Raw genomic sequence first — 21,324 nt, forward strand, 5'->3', positions numbered from 1 at the left:
AATATCTGTATACGTTACACTTAGAAAATTAATGTAGAAAGACGGGGTGTCCAGCTTCTGGCAATCCAGTAATAATGATCCTCCTGAAAAGTAAATTATTTCCAAACTGCCTGAGGTCTGCCATGAAAGTATGAGGATTGCAGATGGCCGTGCAAATAATTAAACCTTTCTCTAAGAACGCTGCACTCTAAACCATAAGAGCTATTCCTTAACCGTGGCTTGCGTTTGAAGAACAATGACCTTTCTTAGCCCTTTTTCCACTTAGCTCTACTCTACTTTGAAAGTGTTGGACCCGCTTTTTGTCTAAATCAGACGGGGCAAGACACTTGGCCTTCTCTGCGATAGTTGAGTAAGATGACTTGAGCCAAAGGGACTTTATCCCTTTTAGCCGAGGTGATGGAGAAGACCCAGCGATTTGTGTACTTCTCTTGCTTTTGTTACAGATGACAATATAGTTTGGACATCGTCGTGTAAAGGAAATGGTGGAGCATTCCGATGAAGTCCTGCACCGATTAACCCGCTCCATTTGACTTTACATATTTTGTTATTTTACCAGCCTCTAAAGCTGCATTCTCATCCTAGGAAATTGTAGAGATATTTTTAACAAACTGTGGCCAATCTTTAAGGCAAGCCTAGGACACTCGTATGGGTGAGCTGCCACACTGAGGCCTGCAAGTTGTTTGACTGCATTAGCTAAATGCATGGTCGCTGGTTTACCGAAGTAGCCCGTATCCGGGCAAAACCCCTTCCCACCTGAGAAGTGGGACTGGTGAGGAAGACACTCCTTTGCTTTCGATGGTTCAGGTTTCTCCCCAGCACTCATTTGTTGCCTTTTGTACTTCAGTCTGTTGGGATCCTCATACCCAAACATGTTGAGCAGATGCTCTGTCAACGCAATTACTCTATTTTCCACTACTGCAGAGACCAAGTCTTTTATCATGTTTAATAACGACAAATATATATTTTTTAATATGGGGTACTTAATGCAAACAGGGAATTCACCACATTCTCTCGAAATTAGTTTGTGAGCTGACCCTTGGGCACTCATCCCCCGATCTGAAGGTGTGTCTCTGAACTCGGCCGTCTGCCATGGCTTCTCAAATTCAAGTTTCATTTATTTGTCATTCAGCATGTTAGACACTAATGGAAAACGAAATTCTCTCTCAGGATCAGCAATATGGCAGGTTATCATATGATTATAAAAGAGGTTATGAATAAATTGGTTAATAAAGTTATTTAAAAAACAAAGCATCAAGTTTTTCAGGGCATCAGCAGTCCATTAAGTGCATGTGTCTCTGACCATGGCCGTAAGCCACGGCTTCTGGTTGGCACTTGAACTGATGGGGCTTCACAAATCACAATAGTGAAGTTCTCAATGCATGCCTAAATATAAAATCTCAGATATTTTCAAACCAAATCCGTCATTGATTTTAATCTTTTTTTATTTTTTTTTCTATAAATGCAAAATATATATTTGTAAGTTTGGATTTTATTTGAAGATGAACAACGATTAAAAAAGCAACATTTGATTGCCACAGACTTTAAGCAAACTCTAAACACTTTTTTCAGCGCAAGCTGCCATGTTGACATTTTACTCTTTAAAAAAAAGTTATCCATGTTTCCGGTCACAGATTTGTTGTACTCCTCGACATGTGTGCTGGCCATATGTTACTGCCTCCCTGAACATGTTGCATTTAGGCCCAATCCCATTTCTACCCCTTACCCCTCCACCCTTCCCCTTACCCCTTCAAAACAAGGGGGAGGGGTAAGCGGAAGGGGTAAGGGGTAGAAATGGGATTGGGCCTTAGAGTTCTCAAAGCCGTCCCGCAGTGCTGTGATGACTCCTTACGGATGTTTTGACGGTCCTGTGTTCATTTTTTTTTTATTTTTTTTTTATTTATTATACAGGAAAGTATTAGAAATAACAACGTTACAATTTGGGCCTGTCTCAGTAAAATAGCTGATTTCCAGCAGGTTCCTGTTCAGCAGTGGTCTGTGTGCCGGGAGAACAACAACGGCTAGATGGGTGGTCTGGGTGTCCAGGGTCTGGGCGGGCGCTGGTCTTGGATACCTTGTAGATGTTGGTGTACATAAGTCCAGCATACTAAGTGGAAATTCTGCAGCAGTTAAGCCCCCTGCTGTTTGAAAAACTCTTTGAATCCTCTCAGCCAAATGGCGGGATTGGAGAGAAACAGAGTGAGCGACATAAGAAAGGGACACATGGGTTTTATGCTGGCGGCCTGTAAGCCCAGAGTTTTTGTTTTTCAAAGTGAAGACCTTGGATCCAAGTCTCCCTCCTGAAGTCGCAGGCCGCCCATGTCTCGTCCCATTTGTTGCTGAAAATATCCAGTGAGTCTTTTTGTGTCTCTTTTGTTTCGGTGTTGAACTCTTCCCTTTGTCAACTTGTCTCATGCATTGATGTAACAGGCAATTATGGAGCGGAAGATTTGGCTCGTTTTCCCCAAACAGCAATGAGGACGGATTGTGTTTCAAGCTTGCTGTGTAATCTCTCACTCCTGGCACCAATTCAGGCGTACATAGACTTTAAATTGACATCCTGATCTAAAAATACTGACAGGGCGATTATGGTCTTGAGTGTTTTATCTTTTTCTAATTTCACTCTTGGAACGGGCTGGGTCTCACCCTCAATTTAACAAATGACACTCGGGCTTGATTAGAGCCTGCTCTCATTGACTGGCTCAATAAACAGAATGTTTGGATGTTGAAGTGCCTAAGGGGGCAGCCCACGGTGGGAATATACCATCGCCAGAACAAACAACTACAGATTTCCGTTGTTTTCCTCGTGAAAAACAATCTTTTTGTTTACATTTTTGACCAACAGCAGAGTTCAATTTATTTGTAAGGCATCAAGCCAAAGCAACAATTTAATTATCTTACAGCATTGAGCATGAAAAAATCTAGTTTGCTCTGAAATGGAGCTCTCCGCCATTTGGACTGATAAGTGTGAATTCATTAATATTATTTTTGGGGTGGATCCCCCCCTCGTTAAAACTCTAAAGTCAAGGGGCCAGACACTCTGCCTCGCCTGTTCTGATTGGTTCCCCTTCAGTTTTCATAAAATGAGAAGACCAAGATGGATGGCGTGAATCTGGAGTGATAGTATTGTGATGGGACTTAAGATGAGGTAGACGTGGTCACGGCATGGAGCTTTTGCGGTTTCATGATGAGTAAGACAAGAGGATATACTCCTCTGTGCAGCGCTTGTATTTAGGAGGTGGTGGAGGGAGTGTGTATGCGAAAACTGTAACATCTATAATAGATGATCAGGTGGGAAGAATAGGATCTGGGATTAGTTGGCGTAAGAGTCATTACTATTGTAAACTGTCATTTGAGACGCTCACATCTAAAAACAAATTGTAGTGCATTCCAATAAGGAATAATTGGGGTTTAGGCATCTTGCTTATGGATGTCTATGGGTAAGGCTATGAATCCCAGATGGAACCCAGAGTCTAACACCCAAGCTATCACACTATCCTGCGCTTCTCACAAATGTTTATGTAGTTGTGGTGTGAAGGACAGGGCGGCAGGGCGGTTCAATCAGGGAACACGCAGCCGAGGGAGGTGAGCGTAATCAGAAGGTGTCATTACTGACTGTTGTGCTCTCGTACAGAGCGGTCGGGTTCTGCTCTGTGCGTTCGTAGAGGGTTTGACCACGGGGGGTTTTGAGTTTGCCAAAGAAAGGAGTGTTGTATGGCTTCTGTGGATGTTAGGCACTCGCTGGCCCCTCCATCTTTGTAATGAAGTCCCACTGCAAACCACTGATGCCTTCATTCACAAACACAATCGTAGTAGTGGTTGTAGTAGTATTAGTAGTACTGCTGATCGGGCTATAGTCAGGGATGCGATTGGGAGGCAGGGTCCAATAAGCTGAAAGCATTGGATACCTTTTTTATTGTCAGTGCATGCAGAGCACTTCCTGACAGGTGATGTTGGGGTAAATGTTAACCTTAAAGGCCGATGGAAGATCTTGAAGTTCAGTTCAAGGGAGGACACGAAGGCAGGGAGGGGGGGGGGGGGAGCAAGCAAGAGCAAACTGAGGACTGAGCCTAGAAGCATGTTTGAGGAGACGAGTCTTGCAGAAAAGTGGATGGAGACAATTCTTCTGCACCCACACATACCCAAAAACAAAGGAATAATGGATGTTTAGAAACACACAATAGAGGATATTGTTCTCATCCTCTGTTCACAGACCAGAGGGTGTGAACAATATGGTGTGAATCTGTCAAGAACAATGCCAGAAACTCATTCCTGAACAGTCAATACACAGAAGCATTTATCACATTGACAAAATATCTATTTTTTTGCAATTAAATATTATTTGTATATCTGACACATGAACCATTTTCTTTATTTAGAGATTTATTCATGATGGATACAGCGAGCCAGACACGACGTAAAGGGAGAGAGGGAGGGCAGGACATGCTGCAAATGGCCACGATACAAATCTGAAGGTGAGGTCTAACAGCCCTTTGCAAGAATATCATGAGTAACAAACCCGTTTTGAAACCTTAATACTTGCATTAATAGTAAACCTTAATAGTGAAACTACATTCATATATACACACGCACTTAAAACCATGTGCACTACTAGATTATTTTAATATTTGGTCATTTACAAGACACTGTGAGCCAAAGTGACTGAGGGAATTCTTTAGGTATATGTCATTAGTGAACAAGTAGAGGTGAACGCTTCTTGCTAAAGGATGCCTAACGGTACACTGCACACACACACTCTCTCTCTGTCTCTCTCACACTCTCGCTGGCTCAAAGCAGTGCTTGTTCTTCCGGTTTCATAAACGTTGAACATCTGCTGTGATGCCAGGCAGCGTGTCCACCACTCTCTGGGCAAACAGCAGGCCATTATGGGACCATGAGGTGGTAATGGCATGGGACACACACTCTCTCGCTCTCGCGGGCATCTTGGTTCTAAACGGCCATTAAGAATGGAGATCAAGATATCAAAATAAAACGGATGAAAAGCAAATCGCTTAGAAAACGAATATTTAATAAATAATGCTTCATCATTAATGGGGAATGTTTTGATTGGTGGTGAGCGGGAGAGCCAGTGACGGTCTTCACACTTGCAGTCCAAACTTTTAGTGGTTTCTTGATTCTGACTCACTGTGAAATCTCCTGTGGTGATGATATATATGAATATCTTTTTAATAGGCAGCCTTTATAGAGCGGCTGTAAAGATGACATGCGTCATCTCTTTTATAATGGAAGTATGCCGTTCATTCTAAAATCGTATCCTTGGAGCTCTGGTTCACCTCCATTTGGTTTACATTAGTTAACAAGGACATTTTAATTCCACAGATGGGCAGTGTATGGGTTTTTCTGCAGTGGAACAATTGGATACCGAGAGATGAGTCAAGCATTTAGTATTCAAAGTATAAAGCAATTCATTCTGAATTAAAGATGAATCCAACGGCTTTAAGACCTTAACTTCCCCATATGTTACAAATTAAACCAACATTGTTTATTTTGGGAGATGAAGGAAAGATTTGGAGTTCTGAATAAGCAATTGAATGCAACATGTTGAGCACGTAATGTTTATTTTTATAGTGTAATAGAAAAAACATTTTAGTTGCTAAATGGGGTTATTTGAGTTGCACACATAACCTAATGAATGGCATGATCATAACTTGAATTAAAACTGTTATTACATCCAATACCGATCTATGGATATTACATAATTCTGTTTGACACATTAATGGAAGTTCCTGCAAAAGGATAGAAGTGTAAAATAGTTCACACACTTGACTCCTCCGTGGACAGCAACCAACATATCTTGTTCAATGAAGCCCAACCCCAAAGCCTCTAGGCTTTTGACTCTTTGACTAAAGTTAAACAGTCAGAAGGTGACGTGGTTGAATTCGGATTCATCCAATTGTATTTGCAACTCTCGAAGCTTTTATAAGTAGCAATAACAATAAATTAAAAAGTATTGATCTAATAACTCAGCGAAAAGTTTGTATGTTGCCATTCGTTCCTTGTCCTTGTCCTGTGCACCATCTGAGAGGCTAGCTGATCAGTGCAGTCTTCCCAGAGCATTATCGTCAAATCGTTTGTTTTTCTCCCAAGTGACTGGTTCTGGGTTTGTCTGCAGTCCACCTGTAGTAAGGCCTCCTTGAGGAAGATGTAAACCTAACAGTGGGACAATGCTGCAACCAAAAAAAATCACATATTTTTTGTCAATACAATCCATAAATGTATTAATGCCTTGATTTGATTAATTCATTTTGTATGTCAACATTGCTGTAGCTTATAAATGGTTGTGGGAACTGTTCCATATAAGAACTTGACTTGTCTTTTTTGCAGTACTCCTCCTGTGCCAAAGTGCAGGCCCCAATGAATCAGGCTTGATGGCTTCCCATCTTTTCACGAGCATCCTAGGATCCGCAGTACATCAAATCTCATCGGACGGAAGGGGGTATTCCTCTGCATTGATTTTTATACTCCGTTTCTTCCATCAATATCGCTATTTCCCCCGTAAGAGTGGGAGGAATAATACCTACGGCCCCTGGGTCGACATTCCCCTGACCACTGTGTTTCTGGTGTGATCCTGCTGTAGTGGGGCTCCACCTTTCAGCACTGGCGCCACCATGCTTTATAGGGGTCCTTCATGGTTTAGACCCGCTGTAAATATTAACACCAGGGGGCGACTTGGCCTGGCAGAAGTCCCCGTCTTTAGGGGCCTGGTTTTATGGTTCAGCAGACACATAACCCCCCCCTACCCCCAAAACCCTTGCCGATCGATTTCTAGTCCCTCTTTCTGTGCTCGCTCTCCATTCCTCTTCAAGCTCGGACGCCCGTAAGTCATGGCGGGGTGTATGTCCTAAAGGTGTAATGGGCAGGACGCCTGGCTGACCTCTGCTGTTGAGGTCTCTGTCTGTGACCGGAGGTCTTCTCGCTCATCATCACGCAGAGATTTATTCGCGTCTGTAGACGCAGCCCGTCCCACCACTTGTGTTGACGCACCTGTCGTGCTCGTCTCTCGGCCCGTCGCTCATCTCGACTGTCCTCACATGCTGGCCCCCTCCATCACCATCGCCCCTTGCAATTCAAAATATCAAATCACATTTGTTTGTCTATTTGTCACCGCAATGCTTTCTGGAAATCTCCCCCTCGCTCAAATTCTTCTGCATTCCCCACATTTACATATTGTTGTCGCTCCATGCTCGGGTAAGACCTCTCTCTCTCTCTCTCTCTCTCTCTCTCTCTCTCTCTCTCTCTCTCTCTCTCTCTCTCTCTCTCTCTCTCTCTCTCTCTCTCTCTCTCTCTCTCTCTCTCTCTCTCTCTCTCTCTCTCTCTCTCTCTTCCCCCCCCCCCCCCCCCCTCCTTCGTGGCCAATGTCCTTCCTCCCCCGCTGCTCTCCAGAGAAGCGGGGGAGGATTCCTTCCAGGGGCCCTGCGACAGAGGCCTTGTGTTGTGTAAAGGCCACTCGGAACAAGAGGGCCCATTGTGGAGGTTTCCACTGGAGCCTCGCCGCGCAGGAAAACAGGCGCCAATAAACTCCCCGAGTGTTGCTGCCCGCCTGCTTTGGCCGTGATGGATGCGCGATAAAACGTCTGCGCTGTGGACGGGAAGGAGAGGCATGGAGGTGGCGTTTCTACTCTCTGTTGGAAGAGTAGTTGTGGAGTTCAGGGTGACGGTTTGATGGGTTGTTAGCGTGCGTACTAAAGCTTTGTGGATTCGTCGATGCCGAGGTGGTGGGGTTCTGGTCAGGATTTCTGGCGTTTGCGTTGGCTGTGGCGTCTGTCGCGTGGGGGGCGGGGGAAGGCCTTGAACGCAGTTATATTTGAATGCCAGTGTTGGAAGGTCCAGTGTGACGTAGCATCTTCCTCAGTCTGTCCGCTGAAGGCTTAATGCATCATATCTTGTACCATCTGTGTCCAAGGCAGATGGGTTGTATAGTCTGTCTCCGATGAGTCACCCCCGTTGGCGTCTGAGGGGATACAATGGAAGCACTCGGAAAGATAGTGTGAAATGCAAACTTTACCGATGTCTAACGTGCACACACAACGCATGCACACAGTGTTTGGTCTTGTGTATTTGTGTGTGTGTATTTGTGTGTCAAGGTAATCTTTTTCAAATGTCATGTGACGGATCTGTCAGAGGAAATAGAAGCAACACAAACGGAGTAGAAAAACGTGTTACTCGTGACAGCTGCACGCACATCACACATGCACATGCATGTGTGCATGTTTGCATGTATTTCTGTTTCATAAATGCATGTTTTTATACTGTGTTTGTGTAAAAGTATTCAAAACACTGTGCGTGGGGGTCTAGATGTATCTACGTGCGTGTGTCTGCTTGTTTGCGTGCCTGCGCATGCATGCATTTGTGTCCTTGTTTGCCTGCGTGTGTGTGTCTGCTTTGTGTTTGCATCGGTGTGCTTGATTTAAATTGAGCCCGGGGGTGGGGGGGGGGGGGGAGGGGTGTGTGGATGTCTATGTTGTGTTTTTGTTGTTTAATGATTGTCTGTATTAATTACAGTTGTGTGTTCAGAGCTGCCAATATCTCCCCAAGAGAGGGGGGGTTGTGTGTGTGTGTGTGTGTTGCATTATTTAATTGGATACTGTGTCCATGGATATTAGTATTTGCTTTAGCTTCCTCATTTAAAGACTAGCATTAGGTCTCCTATGTATTTGTGTTCATCAATGTAAGGTGTTTTTGTGTTCGATTCAATGGGCTGATCTGTATTGTCCGGGGTATCTTTGCATGCAGGTGTGTTTGTCCAGGCCGCTTAAAGCATGTTTAATACGTTTTGTGTTCGGACTCAAGAAAGGGTTTAATTAGCTTATTTCAATAGCAGATCTGTTCTCTGTCATTTTCTCGCCTTGTGCCGCAGTCCTTTGGTATCCAAACTACCACAGCTCGCTGCCGGAGCCAATACATTATCTGCCCCTATACGTCAAATTAAAATTGCTCACATACACTACATCTCCCAGAGTTTATCCAGTACATTTAATTTCTACATTTTATTCACACATATTTCACATCCCATGATAATTGCTACATTTATTAGGAGCCTGTATGCGTGTCATGCATTCATTTCAAATATATTGAAGTCACCATTTTATGTTTCGGCAGTGAAATGTTTTCTTTTTATTCCAATGGCCTGTCTGGCCCGATATTCATCTGCTCTTTTATATGACACGAGGATAAGTTATCCTGAGGTATGACATGAATTTAATTCCTCTTTAAACACATATCTGGTTATATTAACATTATACGGCTTTAAACCGTTTTCCTTTATTTTGCGATTCATTCCTTTCCTCCCTTCGCAAGAAATGTGTTTCTGTTCCCCTTCTTCCTCCCGCTCTCTCCACCTGCAGCCCCTTCTTTCTCTCTCTCCCACCCCCTCTCCTTCATCCCCCTCTTGTACGGGCTCTCTCTCCCCCCCTTACTCTCCCCCCCTTCCTCTCTGTGATTAATAGCGTTTAGCGTGAGGACGGTCGAGGCAGAAACGCATCATTAGATCTAATTTGTCTCGCTGGAGATCATGTGTGTCACACTGTACCAAAGGTGAGATCTCACCCAAGCTCCTTGGCTCCCCCGCCTGGAGTAGGTTTTGGGGGGGGGGGGGGGGGGGAGAAAGATTGCTGTGTGTGTTTGGAGGTGGAGCATTTCTTCCTCGGCAAAGCATAAATAACCACATGCACACAAAGCCTACACCCATGTACACACTCGTTCATATACACATGTGTGCACACGAATTGACACTACTAGGATGTGCACATGCACACACAATACACGCACACCATCATATCCCCCTCTCCTTTGCCGCCCACCCATGTACACACTCAGCTGCCTTATTTGAGACATGAGGAACTTGAGTTTGATTTAGCCAGAGTCTGTCATCTGGAGCAGCATCATTACTGAACAATATGTGTATTGTGTTTTACAGTCCGGGTTGCATCCTATTGCATGGTGTGGTTTTACATCAGACCAGCCAGATCGACAAACATTGGTCTATTGCAAAACATGGCACAGGATGTTTCCAACATGCATTCAGTCAGAGAAAACAGGACAGAAAAAAACCTGTTGAGTAGGTTTTCTCATCTCAATTAAGACATGAACCCTTAAATCACACTGTTAAAAATGAATAGACGGTAACCGATATTGTTATATCGCTGCCAAGACAGAAGGACAATAATATGACCTCACAAGGGAACAAATCAAATATTACCCATCACAACAATGTCTGGCTGATGAGATGTTTACTGTGTTATTGACCGAGCTACCAGACTGTCCACTCCCATTTCCTTCCTCGGTACGATGAAGAAATTAATCATATTTTTCTATTTTCCTTTTATATAAGTTTCCGCTATTTTCCAAACGAGTGCCCGCATAAAATGGCTGAAGCCAAGCAAGTCCTTCTGGTGATGGAGCGGGAAAAAGAGATATTTCACGCATTGAAAAGTTTGCAACGGTGTTCCAATGCACCAGATGTCCTTCATGTGACGTGGGATCATCAGGAGAAGAGCTGGGACCCCCTTCAGAGTGGAAAATGCGAGATGGAATTGATGCCACCAGCATGATGCTTGCTCAGGATATCAGGGGTCATAAATCAATGTTTGGAAACTGAGCACAGATGATGGATGGATGAATTGGTTCCCTGAAGTATGACCATTGATCTGTCTCTGGCTTTAAAATTGAGTACCAGGTCGTATTGCCTTTAAATGCACATATTGGAGGTGGTAGCTTTAGATCAATCATAAATAGCAAGAGTTTGGTAACGTAAAAGTTCTTAAAGCGGCCTATTAAGTAGTAGGATCAACATTAGTAATCAGATAATAAGATTAGATCAGACTTTAGGTACGTAATCTAACTGGTATGCCTTCTCTCTGGGCGTCTTGCTCAAGGATTCCTACAGGTAGACTGTGGACATTGTATGAAACCTGCGCTCTGTTACATAATGCTTGCTGAGTGTTCCACATGTGTGGCTGGTAGCGACACCAAGTTTGAGCTACTTTTGAATAAAGTCATCACCAGCTCAGGCTCAAAACACGACGCAGGAGTTAAACCCGCTCTGATTCCCTCCGGTTCTTCACAACTAATTTAACATCAAAGCAGACTGAAACTGACCCAGGATGGCACCGTCTCCGGGGCAACGCGCACCAAAGATGAGCAATTAAACTCTCTCCAAACACTGCGAGGGATGGCTTCACAGGCCGCGTGGAGGTGTGGTAAACACACAGACAGCGGGGATGCGGTCTCTCGGCGCGTGTGTGTGATTGAATACACTCTGCTTGCTTTGCATATTTGTGTGTGCTCGTCGTGAGCACCGAGACTCTGAGCTGTTTGAAAATCTGCTTGCATGGATGCACCTGCTTGTTTGTGGTTAGGGCCACTTGTGTGTGTGTGTGTGTGTGTGTGTTTTGTATATATTCACATGCACAAAATTTAGTATCATATTGTCCATTTTATTTTCTAAGAACAGTAATGGGTTTCTGAGAAGGTCAGTCCCACAAGCTATGACAAAGTACATCAGTGAACCACAACAATTTTTAAATGTTGAAATATGTCTGAAGCAGTTATTATCCATCCAATATATTTTTCTCATGTCAACCTCCATCAGTAGCAACAGCTTAAAACGTTTCATAAACACTTGATATTTACCATCACACTGTATCACACACATCGTCCTCCAAACTTTTCCCTACATTGAAATCCTGCGTTCTTAATAATAACATAAAAATAATAAAAGGCATTTAAATGGCACTTTTCAAAAATAAGTTGCAGTGCTTTAAACTTTAAACAGTTTGGAGTACAGCATTCGTACCATTTAGATTACAAAACCAGATCCATCCAGCTAGCCTTGTACCCTCTCGCTCCGTACCCCTTCGGATTCCATTCCTCGGAGTCCATTCCTCAGAGTCCATTCCTCAGAGTCCACTCCTCTTCTGCTGGTCCGGTCGGGGCTTTGCGGCTGACCCCCCCCCCCCGTGTCCAGGTCCATGACTCAGGTCTGTTCTTTTTTCTGTCCTTCCAACTCCCTACTCCGCAGAAGGCCAGCCTTTTCCTGCTTGCTTTGCACTTTTCCACTACACCGTGTCGTTCTAGCTGCGACCCCTAGCGCTGCTCTCAGAAGCGTCTCTCGTTGACCTCGTCACCCGAAGCAAAAGTATTTTCGGTCGAACTAGAAAGGCTGAGCAGCCGATGTGTAAGGGCTAGATTAGTGGAGCGCGTATGCAGACCTACATTACGCACGCTGGATACAGGACCGGGTATTCTATTAAACGGTTGGGCAGGCAGTATTGGGGTACCTCTCGAAATACTCTCCCCGAAGATTGCCGCAGCCCTTCACGCAAGTTCCCCCTCTCCCACCAACGTGATCTTTTAAAGGTAGTTGCCAGAAATAGCTTGTGTGCACAAAGAAACGACAAAGACAGAGTACAAGCATAAAAATACCCCCGGGAGCAGGCCGGTTTAAATAAATGTACATTTCTCCAGCTCTACAGTCCTGTCACGTTAGAGAACTCCTGATGTAATTCCTCCAGGGTCCTGGCTTTGTATGCAGGTAATTACATGGCCTTATTTCTGTATTTATGCACGCGGTAAATAGCTATGAAGCTAAGTACCTCTTGGTGTGTGTGATACATAACAAGTGTAGACGGCATCCTTTGATGTGTTTGTGCCCCAGGCTGCATCTTACTCACATCTATATGTTAGTTTAGTATTGTAGCAGCCGAAGGTGCAGGGTTCAAATCCCTACCTGTGTTTACATATCGGTTGACGTGTTGGATGCAGATACTGGGTTCGATACCCTACCTGTGTATAATGTTCTTGGACGCGTTGGATTTCGCAAGTTCCATGAGAAAAATGGTAATGCAATCACTTCCTTAAATGTAGTGCATACCCTTTAGCATGCCTGACAATGATTTAATTTTAAATGTTAAACATTACTGGTTGGTTGGCTTGGTTGGTTGCATTTTATTGTAGGCGCAAACTCGATATATTTAAACGGCAAGCTTTTAAAAGCCGCCGTGAATGAAATTGCATGAGAGTACATGCATAACATTCCACTCATATTTTATTTGACACTGCAGGATTTGCATGTCGCAAGTGCTAGGGAAATGATTGATGGGTTTAATTGAATCTAAATTATGCAACCTTTTTAAAGTACTTTGAAGGATGGAAGCATTTGCCTGCTAATCCAATGCATTGCATTTAGTATCAGTTTAAATTTCATGATGAAAGAAAATCCTTTAACCCTTCTAGGCGGCATGTGGCTCAGGAGTTAGAACGGGTTGACTGGTAACAGGAAGGTTGTGAGTTAGATCCCGGCTCCTGATAGAGGAGTGTTGAGCTGTCACTGAGCGAGACGCTTTACCTTTACTGCTCCCAACGAGCTGGCTGTCGCCTTGCATGGCTGACACCGCCATCGGTGTGTGAATGTGTGTGTATCAATCGGTGAATGTTAGGCAATATTGTAAAGCGCTGTGAGTGGCCACTTGCTAGAAAAGTGTTGCATAAATGCAAACCATTTAATATTTAGGGGTCCAAGCCAACAGGTTGGATCCCTATTGTTTTTGTAAGGATTTTTATTAGGGGTCCAAGCCAACAGGTTGGATCCCTATTGTTTTTGTAAGGATTTTTTTTATTATTATTATTCCAGCACTCCTCCCTAGAAGTGATACTACAGCCCAAACCGTAAATGGTGCACACACGCCAATTGCATGACTAGATCCAGGTACGTGAGGTGACCGCAGACGACCAAACCTAGACCTGCCGGCCACTAGGTGGCGCTATACCAAGGAGAAACACGTTTGGGGCTATAACTCCCACACCGAACCTCCCACAGTCAAAAACTTGTACGCACATATTCACTGGAGTCTGCTGCATCTTTTGGCATAGGCCACGCCCATTTGCGTCTAGAATTTTTTTCCGCAAAATCGCGAAAACCGCAAAACTGTTTTTTCCCTACTCCTCCCACATTTCTTGACCAATATACACCAAACTTTGCAAACGGCATCTTCAGACGCACACGCAAAGAATGCTTGAACACTTTTTTGATCCGACCCTCGACGACGAAACGGTAGCGTTTTTAACATTGGTTTATTAGCTACGTTTTACGCCGAAACGCAAAAATTCAAAAAATACCAAAATTAGACATCGGATCAAGCCCACATTTTAGACACATGTCGGTGTTACCCTTAATGGCGTTCAATAAAAAAAACGGTATTTTTCGCCATTAGGGGGCGCAATAAACGAGGAAATTGTATATCTTCTAATTGGCCAGAGGAATGTTCTTCAAACTATAAGGGAACCATCAAGGGGCAAACCCGAGTCTATATAGAAAATATGGCCAAGAATTATTAATGTGGGCGGGAGTTATTTGGCAAAGGAAAATTGTCTTTGGAAAATGTCGCCACAGGGCGTCGCCAAAAAACGACGACATTGTCTATCTCCTATTTGGCCAATGGAATGTTCTGAAAACGCGTTTTAGGCTATAACTCCCACACCGAAGCTCCCACAGTCAAAACCTTTATATCCACATGTTCACGGTAGCGTTTTGAATACTTGCTTCGCGTTGTGCCGGCGAAATGCACATTTCTTGTCGCGTTGTGCCGGCGAAATGCACACTTCTTGGACCCCTGCATAACTGCTTGCAGTTCTAGTTATTATTATTATTATACTACCTCCCCGTGAAAGTGGAACCACAGCCCAAACCGTAAATGGTGCACACACGCCAATTGCATGACTAGAACCAGGTACGGCACCGCTACTCAGATAACCAAATTCAGACACGCCGGCCACTAGGTGGCGCTATACCAAGGAAAGATGCGTTTGGGGCTATAACTCCCACACCGAACCTCCCACAGTAAAAAACTTGTACGCACATATTCACTGGAGTCTGCTGCATCTTTTGGCATAGGCCACGCCCATTTGCGTCTATAATTTTTTTTCGCAAAATCGCGAAAACCGCAAAACTGTTTTTTCCCTACTCCTCCCACATTTCTTGACCAATCGACACCAAACTTTGCACACGGCATCTTCAGACGCACACGCAAAGAAAGCTCGAACACTTTTTTGATCCGACTCTCGACGACGAAACGGTAGCGTTTTGAACATTGGTTTATTAGCTACGTTTTACGCCGAAACGCAAAAATTCTAAAAATACCAAAATTAGACATCGGATCAAGCCCAAATTTTAGACACATGTCGGTGTTACCCTTAATGGCGTTCAATAAAAAAAACGGAATTTTTCGCCATTAGGGGGCGCAATAAACGAGGAAATTGTATATCTTCTAATTGGCCAGAGGAATGTTCTTCAAACTATAAGGGAACCATCAAGGGGCAAACCCGAGTCTATATAGAAAATATGGCCAAGAATTATTCATGTGGGCGGGAGTTATTTGGCAAAGGAAAATTGTCTTTGGAAAATGTCGCCACAGGGCGGCGCCAAAAAACGACGACATTGTCTATCTCCTATTTGGCCAATGGAATGTTCTGAAAACGAGTTTTAGGCTATAACTCCCACACCGAAGCTCCCACAGTCAAAACCTTTATATCCACATGTTGTTCACGGTAGCGTTTTGAATACTTGCTTCGCGTTGTGCCGGCGAAACGCACATTTCTTGTCGCGTTGTGCCGGCGAAATGCACACTTCTTGGACCCCTGCATAACTGCTTGCAGTTCTAGTTACCATTCTGTTCGTTTCCTCTCTGAATGACAATGCTAAACATAAACATATTCTACAGGTGTGTGTGTGTGTGTTGCTAATAAATTTCTTGAAAATTTGAAATTCAACGCTGTGCTGAAAGAATGAACAGAGTTCCAAGTTTCAGTAACTCTGAATATCAACGGTATCGCTTCGGCTTAAACTGTATTTAATGTGTGCCAACCTCCCTCTAATTGAATAAGGCTTTGCCCCATCTAGGTAAAAATGTACCTTAATAGATAAGGATTTAAGGTGTGGTCCTGCACTCTTTGCAGAGTTTAATCTTTGAAAGGTTTTTGTTATGGACGGGTGGTACTGTTGCAGGTGATTGGGTACAAGAAGGAATTAGTGAAACAAGAGGCATCACCTATCCTCTTTGGAGAAAGAGAGGGAGCATGGCAGAGAGAGAGTCTTTAAAAGCACAGTACCCTTAGCCGATCGGATTCCTTGTCGACTTGAATTGCCTTTTAACAAGGCGGTCACCACACCAAATAAGACAAAAAGCCCCAACACAGCGAATTACAGCGAACGGCAAACAAATCTAACGTTCATTTCACACCTACACTCCTTTTTAAGACGCATTCCAATCAATGGGGGGTTGCCCCCCCCCATTGCTCGCCCAGGACCAACCGTACACCACAAGACATTCTGGATTCTGTGTGCCATTAACTAAAGGGATAGGGCACAGACCTGGAGATAAGTCAATGGAACATTTAGCCATTACTGGTTGTCAAAACTGTGCAGATTTGTATTTCTTGTCAGCAGTCCCAGCTGAAACCCCGTGCAGGGACGTTGGGATGTTTTCCTCCTTCTCATCGGTAGATCAAATCTTACCTTCTGGGGGGTAGACTTCTCTTCTCTACAAAACACAATATCCTACAGCCTGTTTATTTGGGGGAGGTTAACCTGCGATTGATTCAAACATCATACCCTTTCTGTAAAACAGCTATTAAGGAAACAGGAGAAGGCAGCTCTGCTTGTAAGCAGCATTACCCATTCTTCCTGTCATTTGGCTCGTTCATTTCTTTGGGGATGTGGGCTGAAATTCAAACATCGAAATCCAGGGGTGAATACCTTATCCCTCTTCTATCACCCTCATACAATATGAATGGGTCTTGTTTTAAAGTTGGCCAACCTGTTGCCCCTAGAAAAGACTATAATATGAATTTGTGACCTATTTACAGATGGACCACAAAGGGTTAGTTTAAACATCAATACCATAGCTGCACAAAAACTGAATTTGCTTGTACTGGAGTTGTGTGCCTATCACACCGGAATATGTTAGGCTTTAGTCCATCTACATATCGAGTAAATATAATAATTCCTAGAAACCTTAAAGGTGATTACCACGGCTCACAGGTTATTGATATTGCCGTCAACACAACTATCTGGCCTTCTCACGAATACACAAATGACGTGTCAATGGCTGGGATGCATCTGTGCACCCGTAGTGTGTCCCTGCAGTGTTGGGGTGAGGATGGGTGAGGAGGTGAGGAGAGGCAGAGGACGAATACAAAGAATCAAGGGTGAAGGGGGAGAGAATAAGGGATTACAAAGAGGGGAGAGAATGGCGGGAAGTCGTTGGGCTGGGGGGGGCAGAGGAGGATTCAGAGATGGACCGGGGACCGTGGAGGGGGGAGAGGGGGGAGAGGGGAGGGGGAAGGTGAGCTGGCGGGTATCGGATTATTCAGGAGATGAAAGTGAAATGAACAAAGAACAAATTCCAAGGTGGGAAGAGAAGAGATGGAGGGCGTTAAGGAAAGGGATGGTGAGTTGGGGTTAACAGTGTGTGTGTGGGGGGGGGGGGGGTTGACATAAAATACTTCCATAGCTGTCCAACATGTCCCGGGCGTGGGTGAGGGTGTCTGGGAGACAGGTTGATGGATGGGAGGAGTTGGAGGAAAACACTATCCAGGAGGGGAGGATGAAAAACGATTGAAATGAGTGAACGTCAGAATGCGTGATGGATAGACTGATGTAAAGGGAAGAAGGAACTGTGTAACTGTACAACACGCACTCCTGTACAAGCTCAACATTTCGCCCCACTTTGCAAAACCACAAAAACACCCAAAACAGACCGGGGAAGCTATAACGCTGACACACACGCACACACCAACACCAACAACACCCACATGCTCACACACGTGACAAAGATAAAGTTAGCCAGTGGAACGGTTGACCTTTTGCTTTGTTGTACAAATGTGTGGTGAGTCGCGGGGAGAAAGGGCTCCCTTTCAAAGGCCCTGCTTGAGACATCAGTGGGAGGTCTGTGTTCGATACCAGCCAGCATGGCTGACCTTTGGCTAAGGGCCTGTGACAGCACGGCTTCCATCACCACGGCGATCCCGCGAAGTTCAGCCCGCTAAACGGAAGGGGCAGCCTCACGTCGTGGCACGGCCCGTACCACCGGGCACTGATCCGCACTGTACGCACTTAAAGAACATACCAGCAGCCCATATTTATACTCCATACTGATTCAGGAAGTACAGCCCATCAAACCAGGAAGTACAGTTCATACAAATAGGAAGTAGAGCACAAACCACCAGGAAGTAAAGCTCATGAAACGAGCCAGTGTTGCACATGCAACTAGGATGTTTCTTATGGTCTACAAACGGGAGATTTAACACTGAAAAACATTGCTTATTTGTAACACGTTTACAGCAAGAAAGTTTGCCCTTTTTCTTTGACATTGTTCGCCTTCTGCCGTGACATTTCTCTTAGATGTTGCTACTTCACCTTGAGGTTGATTTGACTTATTGTTTCTCTTTTGTGTTGATTTTCTTGATCTTTGTGTCAACTGTAGAAAAAAATAAAATATTTATTTTATTTGAACATACAATATGCACCCAATTGGACCCAAATACTAGTTGAAAGAAATGTCAAATTCCAGCAGTCTTCCTTCATAATTTCTTTGCAATGATGTATCCATATTTTTAAACCAAGTAGTTTCCGTCACTGTATGTACGAAGATGACGGCTTGCTTCATCTTTCCTGCTATGCTTTCCAGTCTTTTCATGGTGGACCAGTTGAAGAGGTTGGCGTAGATTTCCTTCATGCAATACATCATCTTCATATTATTAAGAACACCAGATGTCACCGAATGTGTTACTTTTGATAACTACTGGAATCACAGACGCAGAACCATAAATGTTATTACTGGTGTTGTCGTAAAATTTAAATTGTTTGGCATTCACTGCTCCTTTCATCAGCGGCGATATGGATTTGTCCCCAGCTGTAGTTTGAATCAAAATGATAATGCAACCAACACTTGCTGCTAATACTTGAAAAGGATACTTTTCTCACATTTCCTTGCACAACTGTAACACTTTTGGCCCACTTTAGTACATTTCCTGCGAAGGTTTACGCACATTTGCCTCCCTTTTAAAACCTCTATCGGACTGAATGTACAGATAAGGCTGCGGTTATGGAGGCCCGGTCTTGGGGCTCGTTGCCTCACTGCCAACCAAGTCGGAGCCAAGCCAATAAACCAAATTAAAGTCATCAGCCTGCCAGCTGTAGGATGCAAACGTGGTATCTTAGACAATCCACAGATGGGGGAGAGCTACAAAACAGCAAGCTGAGTCAAGTCAGGGTTCTGCACACACTTAGCATGCAAACACATGCTCACCTCAACATTTCATCCTTTTTGATGGCCTCTTATGAATGTTGTAGTTCATTTGGGATTCTGGTAGTATATGTTATTGTGTGTGTGTATATCGCAATGTGTGGGAATATTTTGTGTATAGCCCATTAGACGGGTGTTATCTCAGTATTTTAAAAATATTAGTGTTTTCTATCCATTTATGCAACTTTGTTGTATCACAAGCTTGTCAGTTACCACGCAATGCATAACAAAAAAACATTTCATGCAGTTATGAAGATAAAGTCAATGGCATATATTTTAATTATTATGAAGATAAATATGAGCCTTTCTGGTTTAGGTCCAGAATTATGTGCAGTAATATAAATGAAGGGAGGCCTATTAAATTGGATATAATTCATGAACTGGTGTCTAATAATAAAGAATATCTCTAGTTATGTTTAGATACGCATTGTTCTGATGAGCATTCGAGGTGATATTATTACGATTAAATAACACAGATAAAATATTCATCTGAGGCGCTAGGTGTGATGAAGTCTTGTCGGTGCAGTGTTGTTGACCCAAAAAAAAAACGCGTCGCAGTTCTCTCTGGCTTCTTGGAGTAAAAAATATGGATAGACAAAATATTATACAAAAATTAATTCAGGCTGCATTCCACCACTTTGTTGTCGGTCATCCACCTAGGCAACAACTCCTAGTAGCCATCGGTCCAATTCCAGCCTGCAGTCATGTCATTCAGCACGCGTCCCTGTCAGTCTCCACTGTCTTCTCCAGCATGGGAAAAAATAGCCCCCCAAAAAAAAAACGTTGTTTCTGTCTCTCGCTCCCTCACCCCTGCTGTCCCTTCCCATTCTGCACCGTACCATCTTCCACTTGAGACTACGGAGAATTGAGACTCAGTGTATTATACGAAGGATACCTAACCTCCAGCCCCCCCCCCCCCCCCCCCCCCCCCCCACACCCCAGGTAACTTCCCCTGGGGTTATCCACGCTGGCAGGCCCCTGTCTGGCCCGGAGAAGGAAGGAGACAGCCGGGAAATTGTCTTGGCAAAATTACGGCCTGCCCGCCCCAAGTACTTTAGAGTCTGCAATATCAAGCTGTCCATGTGGAAGAGAAACAACCAGCCAGATATCCACCTCCTCTGCGGTGAAAAGCGTTTGAACTTCCCCCCCTGCCTGCTGATGGCGGATCCTTTGTGCTAATGGTAAGTTCTGAATTGGATGGGTCAGTGTTTATACGTCAGGCCGCAATTATCAATGGTAAATGGGCGACATTTATGTGGCACTCTTTTAATCCGTTGCCATTCAATTCAATGCAATTTTATTTGTATAGCTCTTAATCACAGGTATAGTTTCAACGTGCTTAGCAGGCTGTATATTTATGACACCACCCTGACCCCCCTGCAAGCAAAAAAACTCTTAATAGCAAGGAATAAATCTCGAGAAGGAAGGCGTAGTGTTGGGGATCCCTCCTTCCAGGGATGGAATTCAATTGATTGATTTAATGCCCTTTATTAGGGCCTTACTTTCATACACACGTTCATACAACAGGGTTGTCGACCATGGCAGGGAGCAGCCAGCTCATATCAAACAAGCGACGTTGGCAGGGGAAGAAAAATAACGTAACACAGTAACAAATGTAGTTTGAAAAAGGGATGAATTAGACTAAATAAATATAACCGATTCCAACCAAACGTCGGAGGGGATGACAGTGTGAGGAATTCATGCGTCAATCATCACGGAATTCTGTACAGGCGATCCAACTCTGACAGATGTCAATCCTGAGGCGTAGGTGCCTGGCTCACGGGCACCTCTGCCCTTAGAGTCAGGGATTGACCCTTGCAGACAACCTACTCTACCTTCCGACCAGCAGACCTGGGCTAGCTATTCCCTCTTCCTGTGTTGGTAGAGTTCTGTCACTTATACCACAAAGATCCTGAAAGCAGGTGTGGGTGTTGGTGGGTGGGTCAGGGTGTGCCGGTTAGACCTAATTGAAAATGTCGGACTTGTCTTTAGTGACGGCTTCTTC

This window comes from Gadus morhua, chromosome 13 (assembly GCF_902167405.1).
Source record: "Gadus morhua chromosome 13, gadMor3.0, whole genome shotgun sequence".
In the NCBI taxonomy this organism is placed as follows: Eukaryota; Metazoa; Chordata; class Actinopteri; order Gadiformes; family Gadidae; genus Gadus; species Gadus morhua.